Below are 21,183 nucleotides of genomic sequence, written 5' to 3'. Positions count from 1 at the left end.
CCGTCTCTCTCTTCCCCCCCCCGTCTCTCTCTTCCCCCCCCGTCTCTCTCTTCCCCCCCCCCCCGTCTCTCTCTTCCCCCCCCGTCTCTCTCTTCCCCCCCCCGTCTCTCTCTTCCCCCCCCCGTCTCTCTCTTCCCCCCCCGTCTCTCTCTTCCCCCCCCGTCTCTCTCTTCCCCCCCGTCTCTCTCTTCCCCCCCCGTCTCTCTCTTCCCCCCCCCGGCTCTCTCTTCCCCCCCCCCGTCTCTCTCTTCCCCCCCCGTCTCTCTCTTCCCCCCCCGTCTCTCTCTTCCCCCCCCCCGTCACTCTCTTCCCCCCCCGTCACTCTCTTCCCCCCCCCGTCACTCTCTTCCCCCCCCCGTCACTCTCTTCCCCCCCCCGTCACTCTCTTCCCCCCCCCGTCACTCTCTTCCCCCCCCCGTCACTCTCTTCCCCCCCCGTCACTCTCTTCCCCCCCCGTCACTCTCTTCCCCCCCCGTCACTCTCTTCCCCCCCCGTCACTCTCTTCCCCCCCGTCACTCTCTCCCCCCCCGTCTCTCTCTTCCCCCCCCCGTCTCTCTCTTCCCCCCCCCGTCCTCTCTTCCCCCCCCCGTCTCTCTCTTCCCCCCCCCCCCGTCTCTCTCTTCCCCCCCCCGTCTCTCTCTTCCCCCCCCGTCTCTCTCTTCCCCCCCCCGTCTCTCTCTTCCCCCCCCCCGTCTCTCTCTTCCCCCCCCCCGTCTCTCTCTTCCCCCCCCCCGTCTCTCTCTTCCCCCCCCCGTCTCTCTCTTCCCCCCCCGTCTCTCTCTTCCCCCCCCGTCACTCTCTTCCCCCCCGTCTCTCTCTTTCCCCCCCCCGTCTCTCTCTTCCCCCCCCGTCTCTCTCTTCCCCCCCGTCTCTCTCTTCCCCCCCCCGGCTCTCTCTTCCCCCCCCCCCCGTCTCTCTCTTCCCCCCCCGTCTCTCTCTTCCCCCCCCGTCTCTCTCTTCCCCCCCCCGTCACTCTCTTCCCCCCCCGTCACTCTCTTCCCCCCCGTCACTCTCTTCCCCCCCCCGTCACTCTCTTCCCCCCCCCGTCACTCTCTTCCCCCCCCCGTCACTCTCTTCCCCCCCCGTCACTCTCTTCCCCCCCCGTCACTCTCTTCCCCCCCGTCACTCTCTTCCCCCCCGTCACTCTCTTCCCCCCCGTCACTCTCTTCCCCCCCGTCACTCTCTTCCCCCCCGTCACTCTCTTCCCCCCCCGTCACTCTCTTCCCCCCCGTCACTCTCTTCCCCCCCCGTCACTCTCTTCCCCCCCCCGTCACTCTCTTCCCCCCCGTCACTCTCTTCCCCCCCCGTCACTCTCTTCCCCCCCGTCACTCTCTTCCCCCCCGTCACTCTCTTCCCCCCCCGTCACTCTCTTCTCCCCCCCCCGTCACTCTCTTCTCCCCCCCCGTCACTCTCTTCTCCCCCCCCGTCACTCTCTTCTCCCCCCCCCGTCACTCTCTTCTCCCCCCCCCCGTCACTCTCTTCCCCCCGTCACTCTCTTCCCCCCGTCACTCTCTTCCCCCCGTCACTCTCTTCCCCCCGTCACTCTCTTCCCCCCCCGTCACTCTCTTCCCCCCCCGTCACTCTCTTCCCCCCCGTCACTCTCTTCCCCCCCCGTCACTCTCTTCCCCCCCCGTCACTCTCTTCCCCCCCGTCACTCTCTTCCCCCCCGTCACTCTCTTCCCCCCCCCGTCACTCTCTTCCCCCCCCCCCGTCACTCTCTTCCCCCCCCCCCCGTCACTCTCTTCCCCCCCCCCGTCACTCTCTTCCCCCCCCCCCCGTCACTCTCTTCCCCCCCCCCGTCACTCTCTTCCCCCCCCCCGTCACTCTCTTCCCCCCCCCGTCACTCTCTTCCCCCCCCCCCCGTCACTCTCTTCCCCCCCCCCGTCACTCTCTTCCCCCCCCCGTCACTCTCTTCCCCCCCCCGTCACTCTCTTCCCCCCCCCGTCACTCTCTTCCCCCCCCGTCACTCTCTTCCCCCCCCCGTCACTCTCTTCCCCCCCCGTCACTCTCTTCCCCCCCCCCCGTCACTCTCTTCCCCCCCCCGTCACTCTCTTCCCCCCCCCCGTCACTCTCTTCCCCCCCCCCGTCACTCTCTTCCCCCCCCCGTCACTCTCTTCCCCCCCCCGTCACTCTCTTCCCCCCCCCCCGTCACTCTCTTCCCCCCCCCCGTCACTCTCTTCCCCCCCCCGTCACTCTCTTCCCCCCCCCCCGTCACTCTCTTCCCCCCCCCGTCACTCTCTTTCCCCCCCCCCCGTCACTCTCTTCCCCCCCCCCGTCACTCTCTTCCCCCCCCCCCGTCACTCTCTTCCCCCCCCCCCGTCACTCTCTTCCCCCCCCCGTCACTCTCTTCCCCCCCCCCGTCACTCTCTTCCCCCCCCCGTCACTCTCTTCCCCCCCCCCCCGTCACTCTCTTCCCCCCCCCCCCGTCACTCTCTTTCCCCCCCCCCCGTCACTCTCTTTCCCCCCCCCCCGTCACTCTCTTCCCCCCCCCCGTCACTCTCTTCCCCCCCCCCCGTCACTCTCTTCCCCCCCCCCCGTCACTCTCTTCCCCCCCCCCCCGTCTCTCTCTTCCCCCCCCCCCCCGTCTCTCTCTTCCCCCCCCCGCTCTCTCTTCCCCCCCGCCGTCTCTCTCTTCCCCCCCCCGTCTCTCTCTTCCCCCCCCCCGTCTCTCTCCCATTCTATCCCCCGTCATCTCTCTCCCCCTGTCTTTCCCTCCCTCTCCAACATAAACACAGGAACAGGAGGAGGCTCGTTCCAGCCCCTCTCGAGCCTGTTACACAGGAACAGGAGGAGGACCATTCAGCCCCCTCTCGAGCCTGTTACACAGGAACAGGAGGAGGACCATTCAGCCCCTCTCGAGCCTGTTACACAGGAACAGGAGGAGGACCATCAGCCCCTCTCGAGCCTGTTACACAGGAACAGGAGGAGGCCCGTTCAGCCCCCTCTCGAGCCTGTTACACAGGAACAGGAGGAGGACCATTCAGCCCCTCTCGAGCCTGTTACACAGGAACAGGAGGAGGACCATTCAGCCCCTCTCGAGCCTGTTACACAGGAACAGGAGGAGGACCATTCAGCCCCCTCTCGAGCCTGTTACACAGGAACAGGAGGAGGACCATTCAGCCCCTCTCGAGCCTGTTACACAGGAACAGGAGGAGGACCATTCAGCCCCCTCTCGAGCCTGTTACACAGGAACAGGAGGAGGACCATTCAGCCCCTCTCGAGCCTGTTACACAGGAACAGGAGGAGGACCATTCAGCCCCCTCTCGAGCCTGTTACACAGGAACAGGAGGAGGACCATTCAGCCCCTCTCGAGCCTGTTACTCCATTCAATGAGATCATGACTGATCTGTATCTTAACTCCATCTCCCCACCTTGGTTCTGTAACCCTTAATCCCCTCACCCAGTAAAAATCCATCAATCTCAGGTTTGAAATTTCCAATTGACCCCCCCGCCTCGACAGCTTTTTGGGGGAGAGAGTTCCAGATTCCCACTCCCCTTTGTGTGAAGAAGTGCTTCCTGACATCACCCCCTGAACGGCCTGGCTCTGATTTTAAGGTTCTGCCCCTTGTTCTGGACTCCCCCCTCCCCCCCACCAGAGGAAATAGTTTCTCTCTATCGACCCGATCGAATCCTTTAATCATCTTAAACCCCCTCGATTCGATCACCCCCTTAATCTTCCGTGCCAAGGTTAGGTTTGCCACCATCAGGCTGACTGTTTCTTTCCAGGGCTGTGAAATGGTTTGAAAACGACAGGACATGGAAGCAGCTGGGACCGACGTCCCCAGAGTTTCCTGCTGGTGGGTTCGTTGATTCCGCAGTCGAGTCAGGGCAGAGGCTCCCACTTGTTATCTGGGTTAGCAGCTGATCGGCGAGGTTACTGCCTGTGTTTGGAACTGTCTGTCCCTAACACTCTGTCTCTGCACACAGTTGCTAATCAAATACGTCACAGCACATAAGAACAGAGACAGGCTGTGCAGTCACAGGTAGACAGAGTCTGAATATGTCTGCGGCTGTCAGACAGGGAGATAAACGATAAACAGGGAACGATTCAATGTGTTTTCAGATGATGTGCACTCAGGTACGAAGCTGAGAGACTGGCTGAACAGCACATTGAGGGAGATAGTTGATCAGCATCCCTCCACACTGTCCAATCAAACACTCCCAGGACAGGTACAGTACGGGGTGTTAGATGCAGAGTAAAGCTCCCTCCACACTGTCCCCATCAAACACTCCCAGGACAGGTACAGCACAGGGGTTAGATACAGAGTAAAGCTCCCTCTACACTGTCCCCATCAAACACTCCCAGGAGCGGTACAGCACGGGGGTTAGATACAGAGTAAAGCTCCCTCTGCACTGTCCCCATCAAACACTCCCAGGACAGGTACAGCACGGGGGTCAGATACAGAGTAAAGCTCCCTCTACACTGTCCCCATCAAACACTCCCAGGACAGGTACAGCACGGGGGTTAGATACAGAGTAAAGCAAACAAAAATGGGGTTAGCTGCTGCTGAATTGGGAAGCCTGAGTGCAGGACGAGGTTCAGCTGACTGTGCTGGAGACTGGAAGCTGTGTGACTGCTGCAAGAAGAAGACGGAGACCGAAAGGAAGATTTTTCCATCTTTCCCTATCTGCAAACGAGGAAAACGAGGCCAAAAGAACTGACAGCTCTTGTGAGTTGGCTTTTTGAAGCCCTATCATTGACTGTTGTGGGGGGTGGGGCAAAGAAGAGACCTGAAGACCTTGGGTAGGGCTGTATTGTTCAATAGGGAGCTGCTGGGACAGCTGGAGCTGCCCAGGTGAAGACATCGCCCCACCCTCCCAACTGGAAGACCAGCTACAAGACTTGTGCAATACTAACAAAGACTGATTCCTCCCGGCCTTCATCTCCCTCAGCCTCTTCCCCTGTGCTACAATCCTTTAAGTGTTTGCATTTTCGATTTATGATTGTATTTGCTCTTTTTTTCTTGCTCTCAGCACACAGTGCGTGTAACTCTTCTACCCCATGACTTCTCAGTCCTCTCCGGTGGCGGGGCCCTCCGATGCTGCAGCTACTGCTCCTGTGGTCCCGTCACCGTTTTAGAATATTGACAACAAAGCACGGGGTGAAGAGTTACACCCACCCTACCATGATTATTGAGGCTTGCGTTAAGGAAATGGCCGAGGTTGTCGGCCCCTCAGCCATTGTGGCAGCCTCAAAGATGTAGGGGAAGGCTGTGTTCTTCCTGAAGACCAAGCGGGCGGTGTCTCTGGCCCTGAGTAATGGCCTCACTGTGGGGGTCACCTTCCTGCTGGGGGCCACTGTGCAGCTCATCATGGTTTCAAACGTCACGCCCTTAATTCCCGCTGAGCTCCTCCTCCCCCACCTGCACCATCTGGGTGAAGTGAGGTCGGGGATCACCCCAGTCCCGCTCAGTCTTCGGGAGTACAGCCTCCGAACATCTCTACTCCTTCGACCGCAGCACTCCCTCAGTACTGACCCTCCGACAGTGCAGCACTCCCTCAGTACTGACCCTCCGACAGTGCAGCACTCCCTCAGTACTGACCCTCCGACAGTGCAGCACTCCCTCAGTACTGACCCTCGACAGTGCAGCACTCCCTCAGTACTGACCCTCCGACAGTGCCAGCACTCCCTCAGTACTAACCCTCGACAGTGCAGCACTCCCTCAGTACTGACCCTCCGACAGTGCAGCACTCCCTCAGTACTAACCCTCCGACAGTGCGGCACCCCCTCAGTACTGACCCTCCGACAGTGCGGCACTCCCTCAGTACTGACCCTCCGACAGTGCAGCACTCCCTCAGTACTACCCTCCGACAGTGCAGCACTTCCCTCAGTACTGACCCTCCGACAGTGCAGCACTCCCTCAGTACTCACCCTCCGACAGTGCAGCACTCCCTCAGTACTCACCCTCCGACAGTGCAGCACTCCCTCAGTACTGACCCTCGGAATGTCGCTTTGGTGAACTGGGTGCAGCAGAAACTCCAACCCGTCACCTTGTGCCTGAGAGAGCGGGCAAGCGAGCGAGCGAAATCCACTGAGCTGTGGCTGACCCCTGCACGAGGTCGTGCGCGGCCCGCAGCGTCTGACCCGCGTCAAGCGGCAGAGAACGATTCCACGCCGGTTAAAATCACATTCCCGTTTAAATATTGACGAGCGACTAAATGTTAACAGTCTGACAGTGGGAGATTTTATTTTCAGCCGGTTGGACTTGCAATCCCGTTACCCCCCCCCCCCCCCCCACCCCAATCACCCTCCCCGTTGTGAACTCTCGGAAACCGCGTCCGTGTCCTCTCACCCCTCCCCCCCCTATCGTCTGTCGAGCGTTCGAATCAGCAATTACGTGTTTACGTTTGCGTGCAGGACAGTATGAGGATTGTGATCAGCTCCGTGTAAAACACCGCTCCGATTACGATTCCCACCCACGTTTAAAGCCTTTGCGGGTTTTCGATGGCCATTTGGTCAAGTCTGTCTCCCCCAGTGAATTCATATCACAGGTCTGTAAGGGGGAGAGAAAAACACACGGGCGTGTGGGGGTTAATGGGAAAGCTGTGCTCCGAGACTGTACAAATTGAAATTTATGAAACCTCCCTTGTTATTTATCCTTCTCAACCACCCCCAGTTTTCAGAAAGTATTTCCAGCCCATTCGGGCCCATCTTCTCCATGCTGGTGTTTCTGCCCCACACGAGCCTCCTCCCATCCCTCTCTCCATCTCACCCTATCACCGTATCCTTCTATTCCTTTCTCCCTCATGTGTTTATCCAGCTTCCCCCTTAAATACATCGATACTATTCACCTCAACCACTCCCTGTGGGAGCGAGTTCCACATTCTCACCACTCTCTGGGGAAAGAGGTTTCTCCGGAATTCCCCATCGGATTTATTAGTGACTGTCTTATATTGATGGCCCCGAGTTCTGGTCTCTCCCCCCCACACAAGTGGAAACATCTTCTCTACGTCTACCCGATCGAAACCCACTTCAATTTTAAAGACCTCAATCAGGTCACCCCTCAGCCTTCTCTTTCCGAGAGAAAAGAGCCCCAGATTGTTCAGTCTTTCTTGATTGTTCTCACTTCTCGGTCCTGCATTGTAGATCTGTTCCTGCGCCCTCTCCCGTAGTCCAATACACTCTTGTAAGGAGTGAACGAGATGTGTGATACTCACCCACACAGAGTTGAAGGCAGAGCATTCCCTCGTACAGACAGCAGCACAGCAGGTAACAGAAGGAACAGAGGAGTTCGGGACACTACCTGCAGTCGCATAACTCATTCCAGCTGTCCTGCCATGGAGGGGCTGTCCAGTCTCAGCAGGGCTGTTGTGCTGAAGCTGTGAGCTGGTAGTATCTGGGTAGCAAAGACTGCCATTGTCTTTCTCCTGGGTGTCCTGCGAGAGGTCGCACTCTGGCAACACAAGGGTTGGACTCGTTGGGTGCAAGGGGAAGGAGGTAACACTGGGAGCAGTGAAAGGTTCTGCCTCCATCTCTTCCGACTGTCTGATCATTTCCTGAATCTTGCAACTCTTGTCAATCTTGTTCTTTTACCACAGACAGGAAGAGGCTGTCACTTCAGGAGCACAAATCAGCTTGGACATTAACACCTATTACTCAACTTCTCCTTTCACCAGTTACTGTCCCATCAAACACTCCTCACAGTTCAGTTTGTGTGTGGGACCCACTCCTCAGTGAGAGTCAGTGTGTGTGGAACCCGTACCCCCAGTGAGAGTCAGTGTGTGTGGAACCCGTACCCCAGTGAGAGTCAGTGATTGTGGGACCCGTACCCCAGTGAGAGTCAGTGTGTGTGGGACACGTACCCCAGTGAGAGTCAGTGTGTGTGGAACCCGTACCCCAGTGAGAGTCAGTGTTTGTGGGACCCATATCCCAGTGAGAGTCAGTGTGTGTGGGACCCGTACCCCAGTGAGAGTCTGTGTGTGTGGGACCCGTACTCCAGTGAGAGTCAGTGTGTGTGGGACCCGTACCCCAGTGAGAGTCAGTGTGTGTGTGGACCCGTACCCCAGTGAGAGTCAGTATGTGTGGGACTCCTATCCCAGTGAGAGTCAGTGTGTGTGGGACCCGTACCCCAGTGAGAGTCAGTGTGTGTGGGACCTGTATCCCCAGTGAGAGTCAGTGTGTGTGGAACCCGTACCCCAGTGAGAGTCAGTGTGTGTGAGACCCGTACCCCAGCGAGAGTCAGTGTGTGTGGCACCCGTATCCCAGCGAGAGTCAGTGTGTGTGTGGGACCCGTACCCCAGTGAGAGTCAGTGTGTGTGGAACCCGTATCCCAGTGAGAGTCAGTGTGTGTGGAACCCGTACCCCAGTGAGAGTCAGTGTGTGTGGCACCCGTATCCCAGTGAGAGTCAGTGTGTGTGGCACCCGTATCCCAGTGAGAGTCAGTGTGTGTGGGACCCGTACTCCAGTGAGAGTCAGTGTGTGTGGAACCCATACCCCAGTGAGAGTCAGTGTGTGTGGGACCCGTACCCCTGTGAGAGTCAGTGTGTGTGGGACCCGTACCTCAGTGAGAGTCAGTGTGTGTGGGACCCGTACCCCTGTGAGAGTCAGTGTGTGTGGGACCCATACCCCAGTGAGAGTCAGTGTGTGTGGGACCCGTACCCCTGTGAGAGTCAGTGTGTGTGGAACCCATACCCAGTGAGAGTCAGTGTGTGTGGGACCCATACCCCAGTGAGAGTCAGTGTGTGTGAGACCCGAACCCCAGTGAGAGTCAGTGTGTGTGGAACCCGTACTCCAGTGAGAGTCAGTGTGTGTGGGACCCATACCCCAGTGAGAGTCAGTGTGTGTGGACCCGTACCCAGTGAGAGTCAGTATGTGTGGGACTCCTATCCAGTGAGAGTCAGTGTGTGTGGAACCCGTACCCCAGTGAGAGTCAGTGTGTGTGAGACCCGTACCCCAGTGAGAGTCAGTGTGTGTGGCACCCGTATCCCAGTGAGAGTCAGTGTGTGTGGGACCTGTACCCCAGTGAGAGTCAGTGTGTGTGGGACCCGTACCCCAGTGAGAGTCAGTGTGTGTGGAACCCGTATCCCAGTGAGAGTCAGTGTGTGTGGAACCCATACCCCAGTGAGAGTCAGTGTGTGTGGCACCCGTATCCCAGTGAGAGTCAGTGTGTGTGGCACCCGTATCCCAGTGAGAGTCAGTGTGTGTGGGACCCGTACTCCAGTGAGAGTCAGTGTGTGTGGAACCCATACCCCAGTGAGAGTCAGTGTGTGTGGGACCCGTACCCCTGTGAGAGTCAGTGTGTGTGGGACCCGTACCCCAGTGAGAGTCAGTGTGAGTGGAACCCGTACCCCAGTGAGAGTCAGTGTGTGTGGGACCCGTTACCCCCAGTGAGAGTCAGTGTGTGTGGGACCCGTACCCCAGTGAGAGTCAGTGTGTGTGGCACCCGTACCCCAGTGAGAGTCAGTGTGTGTGGCACCCGTACGCCCAGTGAGAGTCAGTGTGTGTGGAATCCGTATCCCAGTGAGAGTCAGTGTGTGTGGGACCCATACCCCAGTGAGAGTCAGTGTGTGTAGGAACCCGAACTCCAGTGAGAGTCAGTGTGTGTGGGACCCATACCCCAGTGAGAGTCAGTGTGTGTGGGACCCGTAACCCAGTGAGAGTCAGTGTGTGTGGAACCCGTACCCCAGTGAGAGTCAGTGTGTGTGGAACCCATACCCCAGTGAGAGTCAGTGTGTGTGGGACCCGTACCCCATTGAGAGTCAGTGTGTGTGGAACCCGTACCCCAATGAGCGTCAGTTCCCTCACTAGAATGAGGTGTTATGTACCCAGGACCTGTGATTATATTCTCCCTCCAAAGGTGTTAAAGGTTCCAGAAGTAATGACAAGATGGCAAAGTGATTTAAATAGCTTTTTATTAACGTTTGGTGATCAAGGTTCCCTGACGGATTGTGGTAACCTTGCGGGTTAAATAAGACAACTGCTGGTGATGTGGCACCCTGCTCTGAACCCTTTCCACATTCTCGCAGGAGATGTTAACCCATTCGCTCAGTGAGGACAGATTCCAGGGTGTCTGTGTCTCACTGTGTCCCAGGGAGGGCGGGACACTGGCTGACCACACCGGGTGAGAGCTCCCCATCATATCATTGGACTGGGTGAGTGGGATGAGGGATGAGGGACTGAGTGAGAGGGATGAGGGACTGAGTGAGAGGGATGTAGGGGGAGCCAGGTGACGTCCGCAAGTTAGATTGTCTGACCTTAGTCCTTGGCTCAGTGTTGGAGTCAAGTAGCCAGTGTGGGATCAAGCCCCACTGTAGAGACTTGTCACCACAATCCAGGGCGTCTTTCAGATGAGACATTAAACCGAGGCCCCCGTCTGCCCTCTCAGGTGGGTGTAAAAGATCCCACGGCCACTATTTGGAAGAAGAGCAGGGGGTGGGGCGGGGGGGGGTGGGAGGGGGAGTTCTCCCCGGTGTCCTGGGGACAATATTTATCCCTCAACCAACATCACTAGAAAAAAACAGATGATCTGGGTCATTATCATATTGCTGCTTGTGGGATCTTGCTGTGCACGAATTGTCATTTCCTACATCGCAACAGTCCGCAAAGCTCCAAAAAGAAAAAAAGGTCCGTCATTGTCTGAGGTGGGGAAAGGCGTTCTCATCGATTGAGGGTGCGGGTGATCTGCAGACTTGCTTTCTCACCCTCGTCCCGGATCCAGTTATGCAGACGGGAGACGGGAGACAGAGAGAGGCTGTTCAGGAGTGCTCAATGAGGGTGATAATGAGCCGTGCTACCCAGACGAAATGCACAATGAGCCCGATCAGCACAGCCCCAATATTTAACTGGCGGGAGATCATGAGGTTTCTCTTGGCAGCCGCTGTCGTCCCGGCTCGATTCGCGGACCAGGTCTGGAGAGAAAACAGAGAGAGAGAGAGAGTCGGCGGACGTTTGCACCTGAAACCCCCTCCTTTTCACTCGCCCAGCCTCCTCAACTTCAAACAGATCAATGCCACTGCACCCCACCTGGAGCTAGAGGGGGTGCAGAGACGGTAGGGGAGAGATCCGGCTGAGGGGGAAGGGTAGCGGAGGAGAAGAGTCTCTCACACACCGACTTTTCAAAGCCCCGGGCGGCTGAGAGAGGAGGGGATGCTTGATCAGGGATTGGAATATTGGTCAGGTGGATTGCGGTAAGGATGCCCGAGATTCTGCATCTGTGCAAGAAGTTGTGAGTGAGTGTGAGTGTGAGTGTGTGTGTTTCTGTATGTGTGTGTGAGAGAGAGTGTGTGTGAGTGAGTGTGTGTTTGTGTATGTGAGTGTGTGAGTGTGTGTGTGTGTTTCTGTATGTGTGTGTATCTGTGTGTGTGTATCTGTGTTAGTGTCAGTGTGTGTGTCTGTCTGTGTGTGTATCTGTGTGTGTGTCAGTGTGTGTGTGTGTGTCTGTCTGTGTGTGTTTCTGTATGTGTGTATCTGTGTTAGTGTCAGTGTGTGTGTGTCTGTCTGTGTGTGTATCTGTGTGTGTGTATCTGTGTTAGTGTCAGTGTGTGTGTGTCTGTCTGTGTGTGTATCTGTGTGTGTGTCTGTCTGTGTGTGTATCAGTGTGTGTGTATCTGTGTTAGTGTCAGTGTGTGTGTGTCTGTCTGTGTGTGTATCAGTGTGTGTGTATCTGTGTTAGTGTCAGTGTGTGTGTGTCTGTCTGTGTATCAGTGTGTGTGTATCTATGTTAGTATCAGTGTGTGTGTGTCTGTCTGTGTGTGTATCTGTGTGTGTGTATCGGTGTTAGTGTCAGTGTGTGTGTCTGTCTGTGTGTGTATCTGTGTGTGTGTATCTGTGTTAGTGTCAGTGTGTGTGTGTCTGTCTGTGTGTGTATCAGTGTGTGTGTATCTATGTTAGTATCAGTGTGTGTGTCTGTCTGTGTGTGTATCTATGTTAGTATCAGTGTGTGTGTCTGTCTGTGTGTGTATCGGTGTTAGTGTCAGTGTGTGTGTCTGTCTGTGTGTGTATCTGTGTGTGTGTCTCTGTGTTAGTGTCAGTGTGTGTGTGTGTCTGTGTGTGTATCTGTGTGTGTGTATCGGTGTTAGTGTCAGTGTGTGTGTGTCTGTCTGTGTGTGTATCAGTGTGTGTGTATCTATGTTAGTATCAGTGTGTGTGTCTGTCTGTGTGTGTATCTGTGTGTGTGTATCGGTGTTAGTGTCAGTGTGTGTGTCTGTGTGTGTATCAGTGTGTGTGTATCTGTGTTAGTGTCAGTGTGTGTGTGTCTGTCTGTGTGTGTATCTGTGTGTGTGTATCTGTGTTAGTATCAGTGTGTGTGTCTGTCTGTGTGTGTATCAGTGTGTGTGTATCTATGTTAGTATCAGTGTGTGTGTCTGTCTGTGTGTGTATCAGTGTGTGTGTATCGGTGTTAGTGTCAGTGTGTGTGTGTGTCTGTCTGTGTGTGTATCAGTGTGTGTGTATCTGTGTTAGTGTCAGTGTGTGTGTGTCTGTCTGTGTGTGTATCAGTGTGTGTGTATCTATGTTAGTGTCAGTGTGTGTCTGTCTGTGTGCGTATCTGTGTGTGTGTATCTGTGTTAGTGTCAGTGTGTGTGTCTGTCTGTGTATGTATCAGTGTGTGTGTATCTGTGTGTGTGTATCTGTGTATGTATCAGTGTGTGTGTCTGTCTGTGTGTGTATCAGTGTGTGTGTATCTATGTTAGTGTCAGTGTGTGTGTGTCTGTGTGTGTATCAGTGTGTGTGTATCTGTGTTAGTGTCAGTGTGTGTGTGTCTGTCTGTGTATCAGTGTGTGTGTATCTGTGTTAGTGTCAGTGTGTGTGTGTCTGTCTGTGTGTGTATCAGTGTGTGTGTATCTATGTTAGTATCAGTGTGTGTGTGTCTGTCTGTGTGTGTATCTGTGTGTGTGTATCGGTGTTAGTGTCAGTGTGTGTGTCTGTCTGTGTGTGTATCTGTGTGTGTGTATCGGTGTTAGTGTCAGTGTGTGTGTCTGTCTGTGTGTGTATCAGTGTGTGTGTATCTATGTTAGTATCAGTGTGTGTGTGTCTGTCTGTGTGTGTATCTGTGTGTGTGTATCGGTGTTAGTGTCAGTGTGTGTGTCTGTCTGTGTGTGTATCTGTGTGTGTGTATCTATGTTAGTATCAGTGTGTGTGTGTCTGTCTGTGTGTGTATCTGTGTGTGTGTATCGGTGTTAGTGTCAGTGTGTGTGTCTGTCTGTGTGTGTATCTGTGTGTGTGTATCTATGTTAGTATCAGTGTGTGTGTGTCTGTCTGTGTGTGTATCTGTGTGTGTGTATCGGTGTTAGTGTCAGTGTGTGTGTCTGTCTGTGTGTGTATCTGTGTGTGTGTATCGGTGTTAGTGTCAGTGTGTGTGTCTGTGTGTGTATCTGTGTGTGTGTATCTATGTTAGTATCAGTGTGTGTGTCTGTCTGTCTGTGTATCTGTGTGTGTGTATCGGTGTTAGTGTCAGTGTGTGTGTGTATCTGTGTGTGTGTATCTGTGTTAGTGTCAGTGTGTGTGTGTCTGTCTGTGTGTGTATCAGTGTGTGTGTATCTATGTTAGTATCAGTGTGTGTGTCTGTCTGTGTGTGTGTATCTGTGTGTGTGTATCTGTGTTAGTGTCAGTGTGTGTGTGTCTGTCTGTGTGTATCTATGTTAGTGTCTGTGTATGTATGTGTGTGTGTGTATCTGTGTTAGTGTCAGTGTGTGTGTATCTGTGTGTGTCTGTAACTGTGTGTGTGTGTATCGGTGTTAGTGTCAGTGTGTGTGTCTGTCTGTGTGTGTATCTGTGTGTGTGTATCTGTGTGTGTGTATCTATGTTAGTGTCTGTGTATGTATGTGTGTGTGTGTGTATCTGTGTTAGTGTCAGTGTGTCTGTCTGTCTGTGTGTGTATCTGTGTGTGTCTGTATCTGTGTGTGTGTATCTATGTTAGTGTCTGTGTATGTATCTGTGTGTGTGTATCTGTGTTAGTGTCAGTGTGTGTGTCTCTGTCTGTGTGTGTGTATCTGTGCCTGTGTGTGTGTGTGTCTGTGTCTGTGTGTGTGTGTCTGTGTCTGTGTGTGAGTGTCTGTGTCTGTGTGTGAGTGTGCCTGTGTGCTGTGAGTGTGTGTCTGTGTGAGTGAGCGTGAGTGTATGTGTGTGTGTCTGTGTGAGTGTCTGTTCCTGTGCATCTCAGTCGGATTCTTGCTCCATCCTAACAGCAATCTCACTCAATCCCAACAGGAATCTCGCCCAATCACAACGAGAGAGTCTCATTGCCAACCAACGTCACACTCAGGATATGAGGGTCCTTGAGAGGGTGCAGAGGAGATTTACCAGGATGGTTCCGGGGATGGGGGATTTTAGCTACAAGGTCAGGTCGGAGAAGCTGGGTTTGTTCTCCCTGGAGTAAAGGAGATTGAGGGGAGATTTGATAGAGGTGTACATGATTATGACAGGCTTAGATCAGTTAGACAAGGAAAAACTGTCCCCATTAACTGATGGTATAAGGACTAGGGGAGACAGATTGAAGGTTTTAGGCAAGAGATACGGGAGGGGGCAGCGAGGAGGAACTTGTTTACACAGCGAGTGGTAATGAGCTGGAACTCACTGCCTACGAGGGTGGTGGAAGCGGAGAAGATCAATGATTTCAAATGAAAATAGAATGGGCAGGGATCGAGCGGGGGAGCGGGACTGACTGGATTGCTCGGACAGCCAGCATCAACTCAATGGGCCGAATGGCTGCCTCCTGTGCTGTAATTGACTCCATGACTCAATCCTAACCGAACTCTCACTCAATCCCAACTGGAATCCTGCTCAATCCCAACTGGAATCTCACCCAATCCCAAACAGAATCTCACCCAATCCCAACCAGAATCCCATTCAATCCCAACAGGAGTCTCACCCAACCCCAACAGGAGTCTCACCCAACCCCAACCAGAATCCCATTCAATCCCAACAGGAGTCTCACCCAACCCCAACCAGAATCCCATTCAATCCTAACCGAACTCTCACTCAATCCCAACTGGAATCCTGCTCAATCCCAACTGGAATCTCACCCAATCCCAAACGGAATCTCACCCAATCCCAACAGGAGTCTCACCCAACCCCAACCAGAATCCCATTCAATCCCAACAGGAGTCTTACCCAATCCCAACAGATTCTCACCCACTCCCAGAGTCTTGCTCAATCCCAACAGGAATCTCGCTCAATCTTTATCCGTATATAAAGAGCAAGAGGGTAACCAGGGAAAGGGTTGGCCCACTCAAGGACAGAGATGGGAATCTATGTGTGGAGCCAGAGGAAATGGGCGAGGTGCTAAATGAGTACTTTGCATCAGTATTCACCAAGGAGAAGGACTTGGTGGATGATGAGCCTAGGGAAGGGAGTGCAGATAGTCTCAGTCATCTCATTATCAAAAAGGAGGTGGTATTGGGTGTCTTGCAAAGCATTAAGTTAGATAAGTCCCCAGGGCCTGATGGGATCTACCCTAGAATACTGAGGGAGGCAAGGGAGGAAATTGCTGGGGCCTTGACAGAAATCTTTGCATCCTCATTGGCTACAGGTGAGGTCCCAGAGGACTGGAGAATAGCCAATGTTGTTCCTTTGTTTAAGAAGGGTAGCAAGGATAATCCAGGAAATTATAGGCCGGTGAGCCTTACGTCAGTGGTAGGGAAACTATTAGAGAGGATTATTCGGGACAGGATTTACTCCCATTTGGAAACAAACAGACTTATTAGCGAGAGACAGCATGGTTTTGTGAAGGGGAGGTCGTGTCTTACTAATTTGACTGAGTTTTTTGAGGAAGTGACGAAGATGATTGATGAGGGAAGGGAGGTGGATGTTGTCTATATGGACTTCAGTAAAGCCTTTGACAAGGTCCCGCATGGCAGACTGGTACAAAAGGTGAAGTCACACGGGATCAGAGGTGAGCTGGCAAGATGGATACAGAACTGGCTCAGTCATAGAAGACAGAGGGTATCAGTGGAAGGGTGCTTTTCTGAATGGAGGGATGTGACTAGTGGTGTTCTGCAGTGATCAGTGCTGGGACCTTTGCTGTTTGTAGTATATATAAATGATTTGGAGGAAAATGCAGCTGGTCTGATTAGTAAGTTTGCGGACGACACAAAGGTTGGTGGAGTTGCGGATAGTGATGAGGATTGTCAGAGGATACAGCAGGATGTAGATCGGTTGGAGACTTGGGCGGAGAAATGGCAGATGGAGTTTAATCCGGACAAATGTGAGGTAATGCATTTTGGAAGGTCTAATGCAGGTGGGAAGTATACAGTAAATGGCAGAACCCTTAGGAGTATTGACAGGCAGAGAGATCTGAGCGGACAGGTCCACAGGTCACTGAAAGTGGCAACGCAGGTGGATAAGGTAGTCAAGAAGGCATACGGCATGCTTGCCTTCATCGGTCGGGGCATAGAGTATAAAAATTGGCAAGTCGTGTTGCAGCTGTACAGAACCTTAGTTAGGCCACACTTAGAATATTGCGTGCAATTCTGGTCGCCACACTACCAGGAGGACGTGGAGGCTTTGGAGAGGGTACAGAGGAGGTTTACCAGAATGTTGCCTGGTCTGGAGGGTATTAGCTATGAGGAGAGGTTGGAAAAACTCGGATTGTTTTCACTGGAATGACGGAGGTGGAGGGGCGACATGATAGAGGTTTACAAAGTTATGAGCGGCATGGACAGAGTGGATAGTCAGAAGCTTTTTCCCAGGATGGAAGAGTCAGTTACTAGGGGACATAGGTTTAAGGTGCGAGGGGCAAAGTTTAGAGGGGATGTGCAAGGCAAGTTCTTTACACAGAAGGTGGTGAGTGTCTGGAACTTGCTGCCAGGGGAGGTGGAGGAAGCAGATACGATAGCGACGTTTAAGAGACATCTTGACAAATACATGAATAGGATGGGAAGAGAGGGATACGGACCCCGGAAGTGCAGAAGGTTTTAATTTAGGCAGGCATCAAGATCGGCGCAGGCTTGGAGGGCCGAATGGCCTGTTCCTGTGCTGTGCTGTTCTTTGTTCTTTGTAATCCCATTGGAGTCTCACATCTCTGTAAACCTATTTCCCTCTGCTTCCCTGGTGTTTGCATCATTGCTCCATTTAGCAGAAGAGGCAAAGTGACCTCCGCAGTGAACTCCACAGTGACCCCCGCAGTGACCCCCGCAGTGACCTCCGCAGTGACCCCCGCAGTGACCCCCGCAGTGACCCCCGCAGTGACCCCCGCAGTGACCATCACAGTGACCCCCAGAGTGACCGCCGTAGTGGCCCCCTGTAGTGACCCCCACAGTGACCCCACAGTGACCCCCGCAGTGACCCCCGCAGTGGCCCCCCGCAGTGTCCCCCGCAGTGACCCCCGCAGTGACCCCCCCACAGTGACCCCCCCACAGTGACCCCCGCAGTGACCCCCCGCAGTGACCCCCGCAGTGACCCCCGCAGTGACCCCCACAGTGACCCCCGCAGTGACCCCCCGCAGTGACCCCCCGCAGTGACTCCCCACAGTGACCCCCGCAGTGACCCCCCACAGTGACCCCCGCAGTGACCCCCCACAGTGACCCCCCACAGTGACCCCCAGAGTGACCGCCGTAGTGGCCCCCTGTAGTGACCCCCACAGTGACCCCACAGTGACCCCCGCAGTGACCCCCGCAGTGACCCCCGCAGTGACCCCCGCAGTGGCCCCCCGCAGTGTCCCCCGCAGTGACCCCCGCAGTGACCCCCCCACAGTGACCCCCCCACAGTGACCCCCGCAGTGACCCCCCGCAGTGACCCCCGCAGTGACCCCCACAGTGACCCCCCCACAGTGACCCCCCCACAGTGACCCCCGCAGTGACCCCCCGCAGTGACCCCCCGCAGTGACTCCCCACAGTGACCCCCGCAGTGACCCCCCACAGTGACCCCCGCAGTGACCCCCCACAGTGACCCCCGCAGTGACCCCCGCAGTGACCCCCGCAGTGACCCCCCCGCAGTGACCCCCGCAGTGACCCCCCGCAGTGACCCCCGCAGTGACCCCCCACAGTGACCCCCGCAGTAACCACTGCCCAAGCCCTCCAGGTGGCGCCCTCCTGCTCCGTGCCTCCAAACAGCTCCCTCGGGAGAGTCTCACCTTCATTGAGTAAATCAGCGCAGCAATGCCGAGTGGGAGGAAGCAGAACATCATGGCGAAGATGGAGCAGCCGAGGTAATCCGGAACCTTCTGCGAGGAGGGCGAGGGGCCGGCGAGGACGTGGATCTGAACTGCTGAGTGGTCAGAGCAGCCCCCGACGGCTGGCCTTCGTTCTGCAGACTCCAGGTTTCCCTGCCACAGGCAGCCTTCCTGAACCCGCTGGGAGCCAAGGGCAGAAGCAGTGCCAGCCGTCCCAGTGTTGGTCTCCGCCTCCTTCATGCTGCCGGGGCTGTCAGCCTCCAGCGTGGGGACTCAGCGCCCGCTAAAACACCACCCCCCCCCTCGCCCAGGCGGATGGATGGTGTCTCCGAGCCCCCACACCGATCCTTCCCCTGGGACAACTTTGCAGCACTGAACCGGCAGCCCACGTTGCAGCAAAGAACACCCAGAGCAGGAGAAGGTAAGCAAACAGTCTTGTGTACACAGCACCTGACACAAGAAGGCATTGTCGACTGGGTACAGCACACAGACAACAGCCTGCATTGTTCCTCATTCTCGACAAAGCAGATACAGTTTCCAGATTGGAGAATTTACTTCAACCAGACAGTAATTCCCCTTCAGAAAGAACGATTTTCAACATTGTCTTATCTCACCCACAAGATATCCCTTCCCTGACTCTCACTGGGGTACAGGTCCCACACACACTGACTCTCACTGGGGTACAGGTCCCACACACACTGACTCTCACTGGGGTACGGGTCCCACACACACTGACTCTCACTGGGGTACAGGTCCCACACACACTGACTCTCACTGGGGTACAGGTCCCACACACACTGACTCTCACTGGGGTACGGGTCCCACACACACTGACTCTCACTGGGGTACAGGTCCCACACACACTGACTCTCACTGGGGTACGGGTCCCACACACACTGACTCTCACTGGGGTACGGGTCCCACACACACTGACTCTCACTGGGGTACGGGTCCCACACACACTGACTCTCACTGGGATACGGGTCCCACACACACTTACTCTCACTGGGGTAAGGGTTCCACACACACTGACTCTCACTGGGGTCCGGGTTCCACACACACTGACTCTCACTGGGATACGGGTCCCACACACACTGACTCTCGCTGGGGTACGGGTCCCACACACACTGACTCTCACTGGGATACGGGTCCCACACACACTTACTCTCACTGGGGTACGGGTTCCACACACACTGACTCTCACTGGGATACGGGTCCCACACACACACTGACTCTCACTGGGGTTCGGGTTCCACACACACTGACTCTCACTGGGGTACGGGTCCCACACACACTGACTCTCACTGGGGTACGGGTTCCACACCCACTGACTCTCACTGGGGTCCGGGTTCCACACACACTGACTCTCACTGGGATACGGGTCCCACACACACTGACTCTCGCTGGGGTACGGGTTCCACACACACTGACTCTCACTGGGATACGGGTCCCACACACACTGACTCTCGCTGGGGTACGGGTTCCACAAACACTGACTCTCACTGGGATACGGGTCCCACACACACTGACTCTCACTGGGGTACGGGTCCTACACACACTGACTCTCACTGGGGTACGGGTTCCACACACACTGACTCTCACTGGGGTACGGGTCCCACACACACTGACTCTCACTGGGATACGGGTCCCACACACACTGACTCTCACTGGGATACGGGTCCTACACACACTGACTCTCACTGGGATACGGGTCCCACACACACTGACTCTCGCTGGGGTACGGGTTCCACACACACTGACTCTCACTGGGGTACGGGTTCCACACACACTGACTCTCACTGGGGTACGGGTCCTACACACACTGACTCTCACTGGGGTACGGGTTCCACACACACTGACTCTCACTGGGGTACGGGTCCCACACACACTGACTCTCACTGGGGTACGGGTTCCACACACACTGACTCTCACTGGGGTCCGGGTTCCACACACACTGACTCTCACTGGGATATGGGTCCCACACACACTGACTCTCGCTGGGGTACGGGTCCCACACACACTGACTCTCACTGGGATACGGGTCCCACACACACTTACTCTCACTGGGGTAAGGGTCCCACACACACTGACTCTCACTGGGGTACGGGTCCCACACACACTGACTCTCACTGGGGTACGGGTCCCACACACACTGACTCTCACTGGGGTACGGGTCCCACACACACTGACTCTCACTGGGATACGGGTCCCACACACACTGACTCTCGCTGGGGTACGGGTTCCACACACACTGACTCTCACTGGGATACGGGTCCCACACACACTGACTCTCGCTGGGGTACGGGTTCCACACACACTGACTCTCACTGGGGTACGGGTCCCACACACACTGACTCTCACTGGGGTACGGGTTCCACACACACTGACTCTCACTGGGGTACGGGTCCTACACACACTGACTCTCACTGGGGTACGGGTCCCACACACACTGACTCTCACTGGGGTGCGGGTCCCACACACACTGACTCTCACTGGGGTACGGGTCCCACACACACTGACTCTCACTGGGGTACGGGTCCCACACACACTGACTCTCACTGGGGTACGGGTCCCACACACACTGACTCTCGCTGGGGTACGGGTTCCACACACACTGACTCTCACTGGGGTACGGGTTCCACACACACTGACTCTCACTGGGGTACGGGTCCTACACACACTGACTCTCACTGGGGTACGGGTCCCACACACACTGACTCTCACTGGGGTACAGGTCCCACACACACTGACTCTCACTGGGGTACAGGTCCCACACACACTGACTCTCACTGGGGTACGGGTCCCACACACACTGACTCTCACTGGGGTACGGGTCCCACACACACTGACTCTCACTGGGGTACAGGTCCCACACACACTGACTCTCACTGGGGTACAGGTCCCACACACACTGACTCTCACAGGGGTACGGGTCCCACACACACTGACTCTCACTGGGGTACAGGTCCCACACACACTGACTCTCACTGGGGTACGGGTCCCACACACACTGACTCTCACTGGGGTACGGGTTCCACACACACTGATTCTCACTGGGGTACGGGACCCACACACACTGACTCTCACTGGGGTACGGGTCCCACACACACTGACTCTCACTGGGGTACGGGTCCCA

The sequence above is a fragment of the Heterodontus francisci genome, chromosome 39 (assembly GCF_036365525.1).
Source record: "Heterodontus francisci isolate sHetFra1 chromosome 39, sHetFra1.hap1, whole genome shotgun sequence".
NCBI classification, from domain to species: domain Eukaryota; kingdom Metazoa; phylum Chordata; class Chondrichthyes; order Heterodontiformes; family Heterodontidae; genus Heterodontus; species Heterodontus francisci.
This window is presented reverse-complemented; position numbering follows the sequence as displayed.